The sequence below is a fragment of the Gymnoscopelus microlampas genome (assembly GCF_963454915.1).
Source record: "Gymnoscopelus microlampas genome assembly, chromosome: 7".
Taxonomy (NCBI): Eukaryota; Metazoa; Chordata; class Actinopteri; order Myctophiformes; family Myctophidae; genus Gymnoscopelus; species Gymnoscopelus microlampas.
The window spans coordinates 23,916,004-23,935,748 of NC_139944.1; the positions used below are offsets into that span (position 1 = coordinate 23,916,004).

The following is a 19,745-nucleotide window of genomic DNA, read 5'->3' on the forward strand; positions in this document are numbered from 1 at the left end:
TTGTGCTTTATTGTTAGATCTTGTGTACATGTACATGTTTGGCTTCCTTCAGACAATGCAGCAGCATAGGTAATAACAACAACAATAATAATAATAAAACCATACAAATATTTTAAATAGAAAGACAGATAATTCAATAAAGATCTACAAGCTCATTGTGCATTCTGAGCATGTAGATTTGTGATTTCTTTTCCTAATTTGCATTTCTTTGTAATTCAAATTGACTGGAAAAAAAACGGGATCAGCATCGGACTCAAACATCTGGCATTGGTCAGACTCTGCTTTGGTATGAGTACAGTACATACTGCATGGAATGGCCTCTAGGGTGCCCCTAGACAGGGTAATGGTACTTTGTGGGACGGTAATCTCAGCTCTGATTACACACTGCCCTTGACAATGTGGGCTCCCACCCAGCTCCCACCCCATTGACGATCTTTTGTCTCCCCTCCCTTTGTCTTGTCATGTCTAAAGTCCAAGAATGGAATTCCAGCCCCCTTTTGAAAGAGGATCGGTTGCTCATGGGTAGTCTTGAGCAGAAACTGATCGTTCTAGCTGGATATAAGGATAGGGTTAACACAGATTGAATAGCCCCCATGAGGGTGGGGTCTCTTTGCCGCATAGCAGACCCTACTGTGGCTTTTCTTTCTGTTAATAACAGCCTCATTCATTTCTCATGAAGGGCTGGCTGCAGGGAAATCATTCATTTAGCAAAATCTTACAGACTCGAGCTCAGAATCAATAAGGAACAGGTTTTAACATGTATTCTAAAAGCCTGGGCAAATCAGTTATTCTCTGAATGCACATGTTTACTGTGGTTTAGGAGGTTGCTAATAAAATACATACAATTTCCAGTGAACAGATCCTACCACATTATGTTTGGATGAAAATCTCAGAAAAAGAGTATTATGGGCACAAGTGAAAATTAACAGCCTTTATTTACCTGGAACAGAGCTTTCTTTCTCTGCTGACAGGTTATACCACTGCTTCCCTAGAGGTATCTATCACACAAGGCACTGCGTAATAATGACCACTAATAGAGACAGCATTTGTCAGCTTGGGACGGTGCCTATAATAGAGACCTGCCTGTTCCCTGGGAAATGAAACCGTAGGCATACTCAGTCATGGATGACTCTCAAAAGAGATTTCGGAGTTAAGAATGGATTCATTCAATAACATGAGGTAATCCACATCATTAAGAGGCATCTGCATGACTGTGAGCTGCACTGAGACTCATGGCTGGCTGTAATTGGCCTTGAAAAACCCTTATCAGACTACTTCTAGTGCAAAACAACCAAAACACAGAGTGGAACAGATAGTGACCTTCGATGGTTCAAAGAGCAGCAGGCTACCAACAAAGGTGGTGAAACTGGTAGGTAGACTCAGTCATGGATGACTCCCAAAAGAGAGCATGGATTTAAGAATGGATTCTTTCATTAACATGATGTAATCCACATCGTTATGGCATCTGCATGACTGTGAGACACATGGCTGGCTGTATCTAAACAGTGGCAGAGCAAGAGATAAGTGTGTGTGTGTGTGTGTGTGTGTGTGTGTGTGTGTGTGTGTGTGTGTGTGTGTGTGTGTGTGTGTGTGTGTGTGTGTGTGTGTGTGTGTGTGTGTGTGTGTGTGTGTGTGTGTGTGTGTGTGTGTGTGTGTGCGTGCGTGCGTGCGTGCGTGCGTGCGTGCGTGCGTGCGTCTGCTGAGGGGTGACATCTGATGTCGACCAGCACTTAACGCCGGGACACTTTTCCCATCGACCTCACCATGGAGACAGATACGGGGACAGAAAACATGTTGGTACTACCCAGCATCACACTAACATATCGTGGGGTAAACAACGTGCGTCACTAGAGGTTCGCCTCAGCCACAAAAAACTGTGCTTTTGTTCCTATTCAGAAGCCACTGAATGTATACTGTCTAATTAGGGAGAAGTATTCCTTGGCAGGCTGGGCAAGCTTCACGCAGTGATTGAAGCCTTGTTCTAAAAATGCTGCCAGTGCTGCTTTGCTGCGACCACAAACACTGCCTGCCCTGCCTGCCTGCCTGCTGCAGGACTCTCTAAGGTCAGCAGAGTTCACAACTGCATCACATCCTCTGCAGACAGAAACCAGTGGGTCACTCACAGCATCTGCCTGCATTCTGCATCTATGATACTGGAGGCCACTTCCTTTCAAGCTAATGGAGAAGGGAGGGTGCAGAGTAGAGCAACATTACAATATCAACAGAGAGATCTTGACTACTGTACCTATTAACAAAATCAACAAAATGTCTATGATTTTTTTGATGAACTGATTTTGATCTTTTTTCATTTGTCTCCCAATTGAGTCATCATGCCAAATTCCCCCCTCATGTACAGTGAAGTCCCTGTCACTGCCAACCCCAACTCATTGGTCTTTGGGATGGTGCAGACAACCACGCCTCCACTGATAAACATTTCACATTCAGCCATTGAAACGGACATTACACCGACTTGACTCAAGGGAGCTAGCAGTGTCAGGTTCATTGCATGTCAGGGCCTACTACTGAGTCTGACACTTGCGTTCATACATACAGCCCCATCGGTTAGTGTCTGGGTAACTTTCAGGTTACAGTGCAAGTGTGAATGAGGCTTAGTCTAGAGTTTCCAGCCGTTTCTTTTCTTTTTTCCTTTTTTCCTTTCTACTCCTCCCGCCCAACACTCTCTGCTGACAGGTGCTGCCCCAGCCCGTAGGAGAACGTGCAGTGACAAATATCATCCTCCCCGCCCGGCTTACCTCCCCCGAATACGGGCCAATTGTGTTCACATAGACGCTCGACAAAGCCGGATGCACCACGGTGGATTCAAACCCACAACCTCCGCTGTGGTGGGCAGGCACTTCACCACAGCCGCTTCTTTTCACCTGATAGTGAGGAGTTACACTGGAAGGACATAACGCATGTGGAGGAACACCATAATTCCTCCTAATTCCACTCCCTGCTGAACAGGTGCAAGGACCAACCCGTGGTAGTCGTTACAGAAGCCTGGGTTTTCGTTGTTGGCCGACTCGAATTTCAATTGGCCGTTAAATATGAATCTTGACAGCATCTTGGCTGGTAAAAAAGTGTATTTTTTTATTATCATTATTACTAGAATAAAGCACGCTTCGGGCGTTTGGCTCCATCCTAACTGAAAGTCCCCTCATGCCGTCAAACCCCCCGGGGAGGAAGAAACCCTGATTGCAGCAACAGAGACTGGCCTCCCTTGCCTTCACACACCCGCCAACATGGCCAATTGTGTTGTTTGGAGCGCTCAGCGAAGTCAGAGACACTGTGGACGAGGAATCGAACCCCAGTCTTCACGGTAGTGGAATATCAGAAATAAAACCATTGCTGATGGAAGCAGTTATAATTCTGATTCTGATATCTGCTACACACAGACAGGAAACAGTAACACAGTGCACATAGTCTAAATAAAGATGATACTACAGCACAGGGAAAGTATTCTAATCTTGCCTTTGCCAAGCCACGGCTCCTCTCCTAAAGGTTTTGCTGTATACCTTTGGTTTGAGTCAGTCAAAGGAACAGAACCCGAGTCTCCTTACAAGGACAAAGGCAGCAGGAGGCTCGGAGCCTGACTGTGTCATCCCACAGACATCTATCTGTGTGCCACCAGACTCTTCTTTTGCTATCCAGCCCTAATGGTACCTCATGACTTAATAATCAACATGCCTTTTTTCCCCTTTCAGTTAATGAAGAATGTTTTTTCAAAATCTGATTTCCACTCTGTTAAACACTGTGGGTATCAGATTTGATCACATATTAAATACTGACATCTACCCCTTCAAAATGACTGAGAGCACAACACATAAACAAACAAAGGTACTTTTCAAATCATAGTAGAGTCTATTAACCGTGCCCAGGTAGTGCATTAATTGTCATAACGACTAAATTGGGGACACTGGTCATTAAAAGAAATTTCCAACTCATTTCCAAAAAAATAAAATAATCAAAATATTTAAAAATGATGATCTACTCTACTCTTCTACTCATTTTTGTATATTGTGGATTTTGTACCTAACCTTGATATAATTGTAATTGCATGATTGCCTGCTCCTCCCTAGTTAGGGTACCCTGATTGAAGACACACCTCTTCCAATGGAGTTCACCTGTGTCCTCCCCTATAAATGTGAGGTTCATTGTTGTTCTGTCAATCCTGAAGAAGACATTATCTGGTCGAAACGTTGATTGTCTTATTAGAATATTGTTTGCATCGTGGCTACGAGCAGAACTGCCTTTTTCTTCATTTGTGGTCAGCACCTTATCAACATTGGTGTGCGCCTGTGCAGCCTTTTTGCTTGCTGGTTTGCCAATGAGCTTGTAAGCTATTTTCGCTATTCGCTGTTCAAAATATAGGGCTTAAGTGGTTAACTTAACCAATTTAGACCAGGATATATATATATGTAACTATACCTTTCATAATTGTTTGTAATTATTGAATAAATATTTGAAGTTTTTCAGAAAACGTAGGTCAGGATTTAGAAGGCGTTTTTAGAATCATGTCTAATTGGGTTAAGTTCAAGCAATGGTACTTTACCATGGATGTACAGTGTGGGAAGGTTATTTCAGTATATTTACTGACTGAGTTACCAAATTAAATAAGCTGATGCTGCACTGAGATACTGAAGCAGAAAAATATGAAGCATCTCATGTCAAGCTGACTTTTTCTCATACATTTTTGGTCGGCACAACAATAGCATTCCAGCAGCCCTTGCCAACAAACACTCCCTGCTCTGTGTGGTATGTCTGGGCCTGGGGAATAGGAGTTCCATTTGCACACCAACCATCTTACGCAAAACGTATGCTCCGTCGTACAATGGTGTCACGCACAGAAATTAGCAGATCTATCTACAAGCAATTATTGTGGTTATTTATGGCTAAGTTCTGCTTTTTTCTCAGGACACATAGGAGTCAAAATATTGGAGGCACATTGTTGATATACTGTGCATAGGGTTTTTTGTTTGTTTGTTTTTAAGAATAACACCATCATTTACACTTGATTTATTGATACTAAAATCAAAATGCCCAAATATAGTAATTTGGAGGTGATAATTGCTCAGAACTGCTTTAATTAGAAAGAGTGTCCCATATTCACTGTACCAATATTCATAGAAGATTGACTGTTCATATGATAATATAGGGATCTTTTTTAAACGCTCCAGATTTATGGTCTGTGTGCCTTATCAGAATATTTTGAGGCGTGGTTGTTCTTCAGGATAAAAAGCCCTAGCCGCTCATTACTGATAATAAACATCTTTTCCATGGAATGTTATTCACCCCTTGACGGGGAGGACAGACCACACCCTTCTTCATCTTACCCATAAAGTCAATTCTCATGCGCTAGAAATGGGCGGTGGTCGCTGGAATTGGAATTGCTCAGGACTTTGACAGTACCGGTACATTTGATTCCTTCAATACAAGCCAAAAAAACAATGATTTCAACATCAGCATCATAATGAATTGTAGTGGTCATTAAAAGAAAATCAGGGACTGTTAATGTTCCATGCCTGACAGATCTAGGTCTAATCAATATATCAGGCTACATGCGGGACAAGCCCTTGCAGCCATACTGCATGCACAGTAAAATCCTTGGTGTTAATTGAACTCCGAAGAGTGTACAAATGGAGCCAAATGGACCCGTAAGGATGGGGGATTTTACTGCGTGAAATGAGCCCATCGACAGCCCATATAAATCACAACAGAGATATCTCCCATGGAACCCTATACAGTATATGTATCTATATATATATATTATACTGCCTGTCTTCTCCATGAACGCATTCTCTATACCCTACATGCATTTATATGGCATTAAAGAGGCTTTTGACTTTGTAATTCACCTTGCAGACTGTACCAACAAATTAGGGTATGCTGGGCTGGGATGGGAAGGGTGTTGTGGGAGGAAATGTCCATGACACTGAGGTTAAGGTGGGAAATACTGGAAGAATGAATGGTGATCCAAAAGAAGAAGTAGGCTATATCTCAGGCTGAACATTGATTGGATGTCACAAGGTCGGAAACGTGTGATCTATAAGGTCCACAGAGTCAGACATGTGTGGAGTGCTAATGAGCAGCAAAATGGATCCAGCATACAGGTGCACAGAGAACTGGGAAGGGGGGGTGGGGGGGGCATGACCCATGAGGCTACTGGCTGACTGCTATAGGGTCTAACTCATGCTGAATAGACAATACTTCAAGGTCAGACCTTATTTGATTTGCCCTGATCCCCACCCCCACCCCAGCTCTCCTCCGTCCATCTGTCTTCTGCTTCCCTACTTCATCTTCCAGCCCGCTCATCCCATCTTCACCCCCAGCGTAGCATATCGTGGCCGTCAGTCAGGTGGAATTACTAAGACGTCCAAAATAGTTACTGTTCCAATGGATTATGTATTATTTAGTCACAAGCTCTTGTTAAGAATCACATTGTGAGGTTTCTACTTTTGTGCAACACTGTCATACTATCCTATATTAAAATTGGCTTATTAAGGGAGAGCTATGTCACCATGACTCAGCCATAACCATATAAGGAGTTCCCAATGCAGCTACGCCCAAATATGGAGTGTGGTGTCTAACCTCAATGTGTCGTTATGGCATCAAACAAATCAGTCAGCTCCATGCATGGGCACAAAAGGGGGATCTCCATATGGGCATAAAAGGGACAAGGAATGACAGATACAGAGATCTCCATATATAAGCATAAAAGGGACAAGGACTGACAGATACAGATATCTCCATCTCCATGGGCAGTCAGTCGGATCGGCAGTGCGACATAGGTGTGAGGACCGCGTAGCGGCCCGAACTCCGAAACTTGCAAATAGTCAGGAAAGACACGGCATGAACTCTAGATGTGAGATGTGTACAGAGAACCTCTAGTATAGTATAAAATACTAACTATAAAAAACTGTAAAAAAAATATTAAAAGATGAAATATGAAGCTACAATGTTTCTGCCCGACAGCTAACAATATACACACACTTGTCCTCCATCAGCCTTTTCTGCCGGCCTTCTCATGTTCGTGAAAGCGTGCCACGTGACACAGACCTGCAACAGATCCACACAGAGATGAATTCCTGGCTCACTTGATCCCTGTAAACTGTACATATACAGTAAGTGCCTGGAGGGGGTCATGGCTCACTGCCTGGTGGTGACCTAGCCTGGCATGGCCAGACTAATACCTGGCAGATTCGTCTGGTTTCCAGTGGTGACCCCTATCTTATACCGCTCCACGCGCAGGCACTAGTCTTAAATATAGACCTCCTCTCCCAGACAGGACACAGACACCACAAGCCCTGCTGGAAGGAACGCTGGTCACGCTTAAGTGACCAAAGACCTTTTCCCTCGGCCGCCATCTCTTTGGGCCTCAGGGAGCAACAGTGATTTTAAACCATACAGCGAGGGAGGAATCCTTCAACCGCTGCTGTCTAGCGTCGGAAAGAAAATGTTGCACTGACTTACAACCTATTCATCTCCCTTCCAATGATTTCGTTACAGCCATGTTTTAAGTCAATCTAATATTTTCATTTTGTGAGCGCCTCTTGGATCATGACACACCTTACATGTGTTAGTTATTAATGGAACTGCTGAGCAATAGCTAGTATAATGTCTATAGTGCAGTTCAATTAACAATATCAAGATGTAAATGTTGTGTGACTGGCAACTGCTGCTGATAATATTTCTATACTATATACAACACTTCAGATTTCTAGGTAATAATCCATAATACTATAAAACATTTGAGCCTGGTGCATTTTATTATAATGCAACCAATAGCCTTCTGTCCAAAATGTGTTTACATTTATCACATATATTTTGATATGTTAATATGCAAGTTCCTCCACTGTAATAAAGCCCCCTGTATAGTACAGTACCATATAAACATAATTGCCTACATGGTGCAGACAATAATGTAAAGATCCCTAAATATAACCCTTCAGAAAGACCTACAGTAGCTAGCTGAACCAACTCGAACTTCAAACGTTCACATGAAAGCGTAATGACATTGAAAAGGACAAGCAACTGGTAGGGTGTGTGTAGGTCGTAAGTATACTGTAACATACATGTAGAGGAACTCAAGATGTGTTTATCAATGGGTGTGTACAAAACATATGGAGTTGAACCATTTCACATTGCATAACTGAATTAGTTCAGGACACTTCAGTACTGTGCTGTGTGTGTGCTTATGAATGTTTCCCATACATAATGTTCTATTCTTTCTTTGACATGTTTAAGAACCAAGTATGGTTGCGGTTATGGTTTTGAAAGAGGGGTTATGGTTCTTTGATGCATGTTTGGAAGAGACTGCTTTGAATGGATTTACTTTAACTTTGAGGAGTGGGAGGTGAACTTGACAGTGATTGGAAAACGTCAGTGTGCTTGCCGGATTTCTCTACACAGAGAAGATGAATACACTCTTAAACAAAGTTCTTGCGACAGCAATTAGTCTTTACTGTGTATTTAGGATGCCACTCCTACACGTGCAAACAGTATGGTTAGAAACCTCAACAAACACATTTCATGTTATATCGTCATCATGACAAATGAGCACGCTAGTCTCCATATATGCTGCAGTACATACTGGCTAACAATGAAGAAACATAGGGACACAGGTTCAGACAGAACCATGTGTATGAACACATGATGAAACTGAATTCCACATTGGACACTATTCATGCTCCAGTCACCTTTTGAATGCAGGTGATCTTTTTTCCTGCATTGTATTGATCAAAGTCTCCATCCTCCAGTCTCCAAAAGGGTTTTGTATAAGGGCTGGTGGCATCTCCCATATGTTGACAGAGTGCCGGATAGGTTGGAGCCAATGTGACAATAAATCTAATCCTATGCCCTGATCTGGCCTCAACACCATGACCACATTGCCTAAACACACTGCCTTACAATACCCACAATAGGGCTGTGTGTGTGTGTGTGTGTGTGTGTGTGTGTGTGTGTGTGTGTGTGTGTGTGTGTGTGTGTGTTTGTGTGTGTGTGTGCGTGCGTGCTGTAGCAAACATATCTAACTATATAAATGGCGAGCAACTTCCGTGCCCTCGGTGTCCACACCCCACAGCTCTGTTATCGACTAAACACAACACCGTCACACCACATGTCGCCAACACTGTCGCCACGGCGGGCGGCCTGAATTTACGTTTCGCGTAGGGCACCTGCCATGCCTCACTACACCGTTCCCACCTCGCAACATAATTAATTCTACTCACCAAATGTCGGACACAACGGAAGTGGAAGCAGCTTCCTACCGCTTACCGTGCGTACCACCGAGGCCAACACAACACGACGGCCCGCCATTGAAAATCCCCAAAACAACAAGAGCACGTTGCTCTGCTCTGCTGCACACACCAGGCTAGGTTCATGACACCAAAGGATTAGCCAGTGATGTCATCATTACTGGTCAACACACCAGGCTAGGTTCATGACAGCAAAGGATTCGACAGTGATGTCATCATTATGCAACCCGGAAGTACACATCGCCGGCATTGGGATGCCAGGTTGGGATGCCACGCCAGAAACAAGCAAGAACCTGCATGATTTTTTTTTTGGATTTTTTTTTTTTTTTTTTTTTTTTTACCGTTTGGAGATTTTCATCCGACGACTTTGCCGCGGACCACCAGGGGGTCCGCGGACCCCCTGAAACATAAAAAATATTATTTCTTCCCAATTTTTTTCTCAATTTTTTTACTTTTACATTACAATTTTTTTTTTTTTTTTTTTCTTCCCAAATGTTCATCCCATATATACACGCGCCCAAGCTGGGCCCCGTGCGCGGCTGGGGGTTTCGGGCGGCCGTAGGCCGCCCGGACCTCTAGTGATCTAATAGTCCTCCTTCCTCTGTACTGTACCGTCGAGTTGGCCTCTGAAAGACCCCTCCTCGTGTGCAAGACAAAGCTAAAGGTGTGCCCATGTAAGTGTGATCAAAAGAACATCCCGAAATAACAGATAATTGGTTTCAAGTCAACTCATCTAATTGTTGTAACTGTAGCCATTTCTACACAGCCTGCAGGGACATGTGAAGTTGGCACATGTTACTACAATGTTGGCAACATCCTGAACCTAATGATTTGTTTTTTTGGTTGGCATGATTCTGACAGCAGAGTGTCTGGAGTTTTTCAGCCGTACAGACATGATCTAAAAATTACACAATCACACCTGAAAAGTGAGATTTCACGAAGGTCAAGAAGAATTCTCAACTTACAGTACAAACCATTGCTTTGACTTTCTAGTAACTCTTTATAACATTATCAGTCGACAAGACCACCGTGAAACAAATACATTGTATCTGATTATGAAATAATTCTTGTCCGGGAAAGCCAGAAATAAACCCTCTATACTTATTAAACTTGACCTGTTCTTGGTCCGCTCTTTTTTCCCCTCTACACCCAGTCTCTTTAGCAAAAATAGCCAATCTTCGAGCTCACAACGCATCAAATTGTGACACGTTGTGTTTTCAGCTAGTATCAAGTGGTTAATGAGGAGTTAATTTTCACACACAATAAACAAAAACAAAAAGATCCCTGACATTAACACAGACATAAGCATTGATCTATTGTCTGCGTATACCGGCTGAAACAGGGGGAGGCGGAAAAGCTACGTTTTCCCTGGGGTCTGCAGCTCCAATCCCACCCTGCAAAACGACCCCACCCGACATCCTATACAGCATACTGCATACTGTACTAACACCATGCTGTTGTTATGTTTCCCCTGTGCTGCTATCATTTCCTGCCGTTCACATTATAGCACTGCTATAATAGCTCTGGCCGCTGGTTATTGATTCAACATAGAATGAGCTTATTAAATAAAAAAGATGAAAACACTATTCAGGAGAACAGTCAAACTTCTTTTAAATCATTCAGTTGTCACGGATAATATCTGGTATCTGATGTTAGCTCACAAATGGTGGGGATTTATACGATATTATTTAACACCTAAATGCATTTCATGTGCACCAGAAAACCAGTGGTGGAAAGTAACTGAAGTACAAGGACAATTGTTAGGTACTTTTACTTGAGTATTAAAACATGTTGATCATTACAAAACATACATTAACCACTTAAGTGGTTGACGTGCTGACCGCGTGTGTGTGTGTGTGTGTGTGTGTGTGTGTGTGTGTGTGTGTGTGTGTGTGTGTGTGTGTGTGTGTGTGTGTGTGTGTGTGTGTGTGTGTGTGTGTGTGTGTGTGTGTGTGTGTGTGTGTGTGTTTTATACTTCGGCTATTCAAAAATAGTCGATCTACAAACTCACAATGTGTTGCAATGGGACAGGTGTTGATTTGTTATTTTCTTAAAGGTTTGGGACATTTATAAGCACTTTTACTTTGGTACTTTAAGCATATTTTGATGCCAGTACTTTTGTACTTTTACTGAAGGAAAACTTTGAATACAGGAATACAGGTATGTCTACATTGTGGTAATGCTGCAGAAAACATGCTGCATGTACTAGGCCTCGATAGGGTGGGGATGCAGTGGGTGCCCTATTATGGCAGATGTTCCCTTTTGACATGAGACTTAGCCGTTTAGGGTGTGTCATCAATCCTTCCTTTCTACTCATTTGTTTTCATGGTCATTACCTCTCCTGGCATTTCAGATCCTGCCACTCCCACATGTCATGCTATCACCTCATTCCCTTCACCTGGCTTTCCCTGTTTTTTTTATTCTTCCATTGAGTTCACTATACTGTGTGTACAGTGGAACTCCCTACATAGGGAGTAGTGACAGACTGATTTTGAACACAGCCATTGTCTTTTGTTACGATTTACTACCTGACTCCTGAACCTTTCTGTCTTAACTCCTGCCTGATTTCTTGTACTCTGATTCCCTGCCAGTTTAGTGTGTGTGTGTGTGTGTGTGTGTGTGTGTGTGTGTGTGTGTGTGTGTGTGTGTGTGTGTGTGTGTGTGTGTGTGTGTGTGTGTGTGTGTGTGTGTGTGTGTGTGTGTGTGTGTGTGTGTGTGCATTCAAACTAAGGGAAAAGCATGATCGCTCTGGGCTCAATCTCATGGTACAATCCTATTGTCATCTAAGCACACACACCTGTGTAAAGAAATCTTGTCCAGTAATCTCGACAGTTTCATTCCCTGAAGTCAGGTTTTTTGTTAGTAAAGGCACCGCGTTTCACAGTCTTTTAAATTATTAATTTCTTGCTGTCAAATAAGGTTCTGGTCTGATTATGAAATGCAAGGTAAACAACAATGCTAGCAGTGACATCATGATGATTACATAAATGTACCTCCACTATTTTTGGCACCCTATGTAAAGATGATCAAAGAGGCTGCAGAAATGAAACAAAACAAGCAATGAGCAATACAGTGATGCAAGTGTGAAAAGGCTAGGATGAATAATCTACATGGTGGCAAACTTTTTCTAATAACAGACTTACGGGTAATTCATAGTTTGTCGTGGAAACATGTCGCTCACCCTCCACAGTTGTATAACAAAGCAAGAATTAGCCATTAATGAAAACAATGCCACAGACGTTTAATGCTCTCTCTCTCTCATACTATTTCTGAAGTAGGGATGCAAGGATAGATTTGATATTTTATTATTAATAAAAACTCTCAATATAATGTAATCATGGTGAATATCCTCATGATGACAGAAACTAGTATTCCTTCAGAGAGACTGTTTAGTACCAGTGGTCACATGTCACACCTTTACGAGGACAACTAAAACCAGTGAACATGTTGAAATGTTTTGCACTTTATCTTCAAAAGGACCAAGGATTGGCATGTCTCTCTCTCTAGGCCACAAGGCCAGCAGTACTGTTTGATGACAGAAAAGTGTCAACAGTTCTGTTCAGGTTTGAAGCCACAAAAGTGGGTTCACTTCAAAGTAGTACAGTTTGACTCTATGCCACAATACCAGTTGGACTTTATTCTATTTAAAAAAACATGTTTCTTTCATGTTAAAGAAGAATTTGCATTCATTCTGCTGCCCTGCCTGTGTGATCTGAAAACAAACAAGCTATTCATTTCAGGGCTACACAATATATAGTTTAAGCATCACACTATACACATGTGCAATAGTGACATTGCATATGATGCAACGTAGCTTGGCAAATGTATTTACACTTTAAATTCTTGATCGCAATTATTTTGGCCAGGATTATATTGATGTACATTTTCCATATCGCCCCACGCCTATTCTGAGGAGACTCATACAACTGAAGTATGAACAGAATGTATGCAAATTATGAACAAATTGATACTGTGTCTTTGTATTAAACATGTCATCAGTGTATATAAATAAATAAATAAAAGAACAGAGATAGATTTAAGACCCCTCTCAGTGGAAAGATTCCTGACCTATTCACCTCCCTAACACTGGCAGATGTAGACCATGACATGCTGACCGTGTGTGTGTGTGTGTGTGTGTGTGTGTGTGTGTGTGTGTGTGTGTGTGTGTGTGTGTGTGTGTGTGTGTGTGTGTGTGTGTGTGTGTGTGTGTGTGTGTGTGTGTGTGTGTGTGTGTGTGTGTATACTGAGCTGTATACTGCCTGTTTGGTCCTACATGTGTGTATAACTGTAACTGTGATTGCCTTTGTCGGCACGTATGTAACGGAGTAACCCACAATGTCAAATTGCACTGCCAGTATTTGTGTCCTTTAGATCTTGTATTTATATGGACATAAATAAAAATATTAAATGTGTGTGTGTGTGTGTGTGTGTGTGTGTGTGTGTGTGTGTGTGTGTGTGTGTGTGTGTGTGTGTGTGTGTGTGTGTGTGTGTGTGTGTGTGTGTGTGTGTGTGTGTGTGTGTGTCTAATTGCATGAAAACGTGTGCATGTCTGCATGAGTGATCGCGGCTGTCGTGGGAAGGGATTAGTTACACACATTGTTAACTCTCAACCTAACACACTTTCCTCCAGGATAATAAGCTTTTGAAATACAGCGGTTATAAAGTCACAATGCTGCGTCGGCACATGTACGACTAGCCTAGCTTTGAAAACCGGTCTGGGTAGACAAGACAGGTGTTCCATTTGACATAATTAAGAAGACTAAATAAGGATTAGTCTTAATTATATTATTATAATGGTCTTAACAGTAGGTTTTCGTTGATAAAAAACAAACAGTAACTCTTCTGTTCTACCTCGCTTCAGGGCATAGCTCACCTATGACTTACCAAGTCTAGCCCTTTCCAAAACAAAGAGCACCAGGCTGCCATTTTTTTGTTTTTGCTGCTGTCTGTACCCCTATGCAGCACATAAAAAAAGGACAGGTGCACTCTGGCACTTTTCTATGTGGCAGAATGCCACTGCACTGGGCTGCATCGATGCCTGAGAATATTCTGCTACAGCAGCACGACTGCAGCTTTCAGAAAACACGGTGCAATCATGGAGAAAATACAGACACGATGCAGGAAACATTATTCCACCATGGGATCACCCACATTCTCCATATGACTGGATCAATACAGGGAGAGAGAGGCCACACTTCCTTTGCCTCTTTTCTTTTTTTCTGCTATTGCTCTCTGCCATTATAACTGAGACTTTGTCTTTTCAAAGACAGCCCTGATGAGTGTAAAATTAGGTTCCTTTCCTTATCACTTCCACTCCAGGTTTGTAAGGATACTGACATCCACAGAAGACGTAGTTGTGTGCACGATGACTACACTTTATTGCAAAAGACTCAAGGAAAACACAGGTGCTCTTAAAGACAAAGGGTTCAAGATCATCACATATAAGTAGACAAACTTCAGGCACTCTTGCATAGAGCAAGAACAAAACTACTTGAATCTTTGTTCAAAAGCCTGTATTGTAACATGGCACTGTGTTTACTTTACACCAATGTGAACACCTGCACTGCCACTGTAGTGACCTCCAATGACGGAAAATGGACTGCAATCTATTTAAAGGAAAACAAACAAATATATACTGTGGGGGAAAGGGTGTGAGATAGGGACAGAATGAATGAGATAGGGACAGAATGAATGAGGGAGAGAGAGAGAGAGAGAGAGAGAGAGAGAGAGAGAGAGAGAGAGAGAGAGAGAGAGAGAGAGAGAGAGAGAGAGAGAGAAAGGAAGATAGGAAAAGAGAGAGAGAGAGAGAGAGAGAGAGAGAGAGAGAAAGAGAAAGAGAGAGAGAGAGAGAGAGAGAGAAATAAAGATAGGAAAAGACAGAGAGAGAGAGAGACAGAGAGAGAGAGAGAGAGAGAGAGAGAAATAAAGATAGGAAAAGACAGAGAGAGAGAGAGACAGAGAGAGAGAGGGAGGTGGAAGAACGTAATCTGGAGCACAAAGGCCTTTAGTGAGTGAACTTGACTCAGTCTACCTACGTCTCAGCAGCAGGGCGCCCAGCACTTAGAGGCTCTGCCCCTGGCTGCCAGGACGTGCAGATCTGGCCGGGGGCTACAGACTGGTGCTAGGTTACAGCTTAGAGAAAATCCTTCACCTGACAGAAGGCCTGGATTACAAGAGGGCATGTAAGTGCCACAGAGAGACAAACCAGAAAGACAGACAGACAGACAGACAGACAGACAGACAGACAGACAGACAGACAGACAGACAGACAGAGAAACTGATCGCACTCATCAGCGCAGGATGTCGCATTTATCAGGTAAATGTGATATTGGAAAAGGGAAACATAATACTCACTTAGAATTTTGGGTCGCCCGAGTTTAATTCTTCCACCCCACTTTGTACCAAATTTGCTCTTTATTATTTCAAACATGCCTAAAAGTCTCCTTTCAAACTAGCGAGAGTTGAAAGTGGCGGAGCCTTGATGTTGCCTTTCTTCTCTTAAGCGTCAGGAGGTGAGTGATCAAAGTCTCTCCTCCGGAGTCTCATTGCATTGATCCACACACTGGTCAGGATGCAGCTAAATTCAGCTGGACTTCAATTATTCATGCAGGAGGAACATGCCCGCGGGGCCCTGGCTTGAATTGTTCTGGTTCCTTATATGTCTCCTCTGTCTCCCTGTCTCCCACATGGATATCAGCAGGGCTGTGGTTGAGCGCAGATCCCAAGAGGAACAGTCAAACGATTAGGAGTGAATGGAGCGGCGACAGGGCTCAAATCCCAATTGGGGCATTATAGCTTATAGTATATATACTATTACTATCAGCTACTGTATAGAAGCCTCATACAGTACAGTAGCTGATGTGTCCTTGCCTGCTCTGTAGTATTTTGTCTAAAATGCTGCAGTAAGCTTTGCGCATAGAAAAGGTGTTAAATATTACATCTCTCTCCCTCTGTCCCTTTCTTTCAGTTCATGTACATTATTGTACAGTAATCATCTTCGTAATACAGTAGCCAGCTAGCTAAAGATGTCTCTGCCAAATTCCTCTCGATAAAAGCATCAGCTAAATGCCTTATGTAATTGTACATGACAACTACAGCTACTACAAAAAGAGACTGCATGTGTCTCCTCTCTTGTAATCAGGCATTAATATCAATGAGTGGTAAAATTACATACAATAAAATAGTTTCCTTTCTTACTCTCCTAGTTGTTAAGTGACATCATATTATTACAGATCAACTCTGTCCCTCCCTGGCCTTAAAGGTAGGTTAAGTGATCTACTTTTGTTAAAATAAGTGTTAAATAGCTCTATATTCTGATAGTACTCATTGCTATAGAGTGTTTGTTCAGTAAAAGGAGTCTCCCATGTCTCTCCAGCTCTTAATTAAACAGAAAATGCATTTTCAGTACTCTCTCCTGATTGGCTTAAATGTTGTCACCTACCTGAAAATGTATTTATATTCTGTTTACTAAAGAGCTGGAGAGACCCCTGTGACCGAACAAACGCTCTGTAGCAATGATTACTATCAGAATGTAGTACTTTAACCTTTTAACAAAATAAAACAAAAAAATACCAAAACATATCACTTACGCTACCTTTAACTTTCTGTCTATGCAATAATCTTCCCAACAGTGCACAGGTAGAACACAGCATTGGCTCCTGTATATTCATAAAGCAATCTTAAATATGCTACCTAGTTACCTGACACCTCTGATTACATGGCATTACAGTAGACTTTGGGCCCTATTTTCGCCGGTGCCTTACCCATTATCCCTAAACTTCTTTGCCATTTTTTATTATTTTTCTATCAACAATCGATGTAGATCGGCTAATTGAACTATTTGAAAATATTTTTAAAAATAGTAAAAAATGGCAAAGAAGTTTAGGGATAATGGGTAAGGCACGGGCAAAAATATGGCCCAAGGTCTCGGAGTCAGGATCGGTGTGTTCTTTAGGTCCCCGGAGTCAACACTGAGCTAGGACAAACTGCTTCTAGTTATTGTGCTCCTAGAGCATGGAATGAGTCTCAAGAGACTTTCAAATTGGATGCCTTAATCCCATTGGGCAAATTCAAACATAGGAATTAGAAGTCAAGGCCTGTGTATGTTTTAAATAATGTTGGATTATCGTTATCAGTTGTATTGATGTACAATTATTTTAGGTTGTTATTATTATTATATCATGATTGTTTTTAATTATGATTAGGTTTTTATGATTGTTTTTATTATTATGATGATGTCATTTTCTTGTAAACAGGACAGGACACCATCACAAATGAGACCTTGGTCTCAATGAGTTTTCCCTGTTTAAATAAAGGTAAAATAAAAATGTAATAAAAAACATCTGAACACCTCCATAGTCAGTCTGTGTATGAAAACAAATATGCAAATCATGAACAAATTGGTCATGTGTCTTGTTTGCATTAAACAGGTGTTATCTGGTATAAGGCCATGAACATATAAACATAGTTTCTACCCTTATATAGTGAAGGAAAGCTGTGGAGTGAATGAGACGTTGTCAGAAGTCAAATATGGTCATCAATGTCAGCCAGCTGTTTATCACATGATACAAGCTGGCAGCAATGACTGAGTGAAGCCTAAGAGAACTCACTGAACCCACAATAATACTTATCACCCTGCAAGAACTCTGGGATAAATCTAACACAAAAAAACATTCTGGACCAGAACATGTGCCTGCGTACTGTCATTTGTCTGTATGAAAGAGATGTAGCCACCCAGTGCGGAGAGTGTATGTTCATATACTGTACAACCTGTCTCTGAGAGTTATTAAAGCTATTAAGGGACAGTGGCCTTCGTGTGCGTGCGTGAGCACGTGTGTGTGTTGGGGGGCAGCTATTTCTCAAGCCATTCACCTGTCAGCAAATATGTGCGCACCAAAGAGTGTGTGTGTGTGTGTGTGTGTGTGTGTGTGTGTGTGTGTGTGTGTGTGTGTGTGTGTGTGTGTGTGTGTGTGTGTGCGTGTGCGTGCGTGTGCGTGCGTGTGCGTGCGTGCGTGTGTGTGCGTGTGCGTGTGCATGTGCATCTTTTTGTCTATCAGTGTGTGTTTTGTATGTTGTGTTAATATTAAGTTAGTAAGAGATGGAAATCTGCATGAGTACTTAGTGTAATGAGAGCATTATGCAGTGGGTTGAAAGGATTAAGAAGATTCACGGATCAAAAATGTTTCAGAGCTTTCCCAGATCTAGAATTATACTCTGTGACTATGAAAGATCAATACTATTTCTTAATAAAAGATTGTTGTGGAATGGAGCATTTCCTTTAGGAATACTATTTTCTTAAAAATAAAAATTATAATAATAATTTTAGCTTTTCAGTTCATAAGCACAATTGTTAGTTACATGTTAGGCTGAATAACATCTATATATAAACCACCAACAATTATCATCTGAATGGGAAACAAAATGACTGAACCAATATTTTTAGTGGACTGGGAGTTGTTGTTTTTGGTCCATTACCCGACCAAAATATGAGGTCACATCCAAGAATCATATGAAATAAGGCAGCAAGAATCCAGCAATGACTTCTACAGCTGATGTAATCATATCATAAAATGTCTCTCTAAAGGATCGATGGCGTGATAAAAAATGCCACACCTTTCAGAACTGACTGACTGTACACACCCCTCAGCATTACTTCACTCTACAGTATGTTTTCACTGCGTCTGTACTATTCTGCCCTTTGGCTCCAAAAACAGGATCTTCGTCCACAAAAACAAGAGTACATTGTAAAATGAAAAAGACAGAAAGTAAACAGTGAGTACATCGCAGAATGAACACAAGTGGCCAAATTAGAAACGGGAAGGCTAGGCCATCCATCTCCCGGTGTGTCCACAGTCGTAAAGGTTTAATAAATCTCCACAGTGGGGTGGAAGCGCTGGCGGCCCTCCGTCGGGAGAGAGGATGCCTTACAAAGCATTCTGTATGACGAGGGGAGGAGTGGAAGCAAAGGACGGAGGGATGGATGGGAGACATGAGACAGAACAATGCCCGTGGAACAGAAAAGGCATGGAAGAACAAGACATGAATGCTGATGCGTGCCTGTCATTAAAACGAGTATGACGGGGAGTGGGAGAGAGGGCAGGGCAGTGACACAAGCAGTGATGTCATTAGCCTAGTTGGCTCACACGAGAGAAGGAAACGGGGGGGGGGGGGTTGGGGGGGGGGATGGGGCTGGGGGGGTTGATCATCACTTATTAAATAGACTGTAAAATTTGTCCAGTCATGTCTGGATTTTCTCTAGGTCAAGACAGTGTGTGAAGAGTGTTATAAGTAACCATGTTGTGCACCACTGAAGAGAAATGTATAGAGTACGAGACTCAGTGACTTCTGTATTAGCAACTGAAAACATTATAACGCTGGCTAGAATATGATACATTATAGATAAATAAATGTATATGATACACTATAGAAAAATATATTGTTTGGGGTTTTATCAACAGCCAAAACAATTGCTTTCGGACAGCTTTTACGAAA

At 42.0% G+C, this 19,745-nt stretch overlaps 1 protein-coding gene across 4 annotated transcripts in view; it reads right to left on the reverse strand.

The window, feature by feature from the left end:
• Nucleotides 1-19,745, reverse strand: part of iffo2b (intermediate filament family orphan 2b) — a 31,953-nt gene that overhangs the window by 9,438 nt on the left and 2,770 nt on the right. The window lies entirely within an intron of this gene.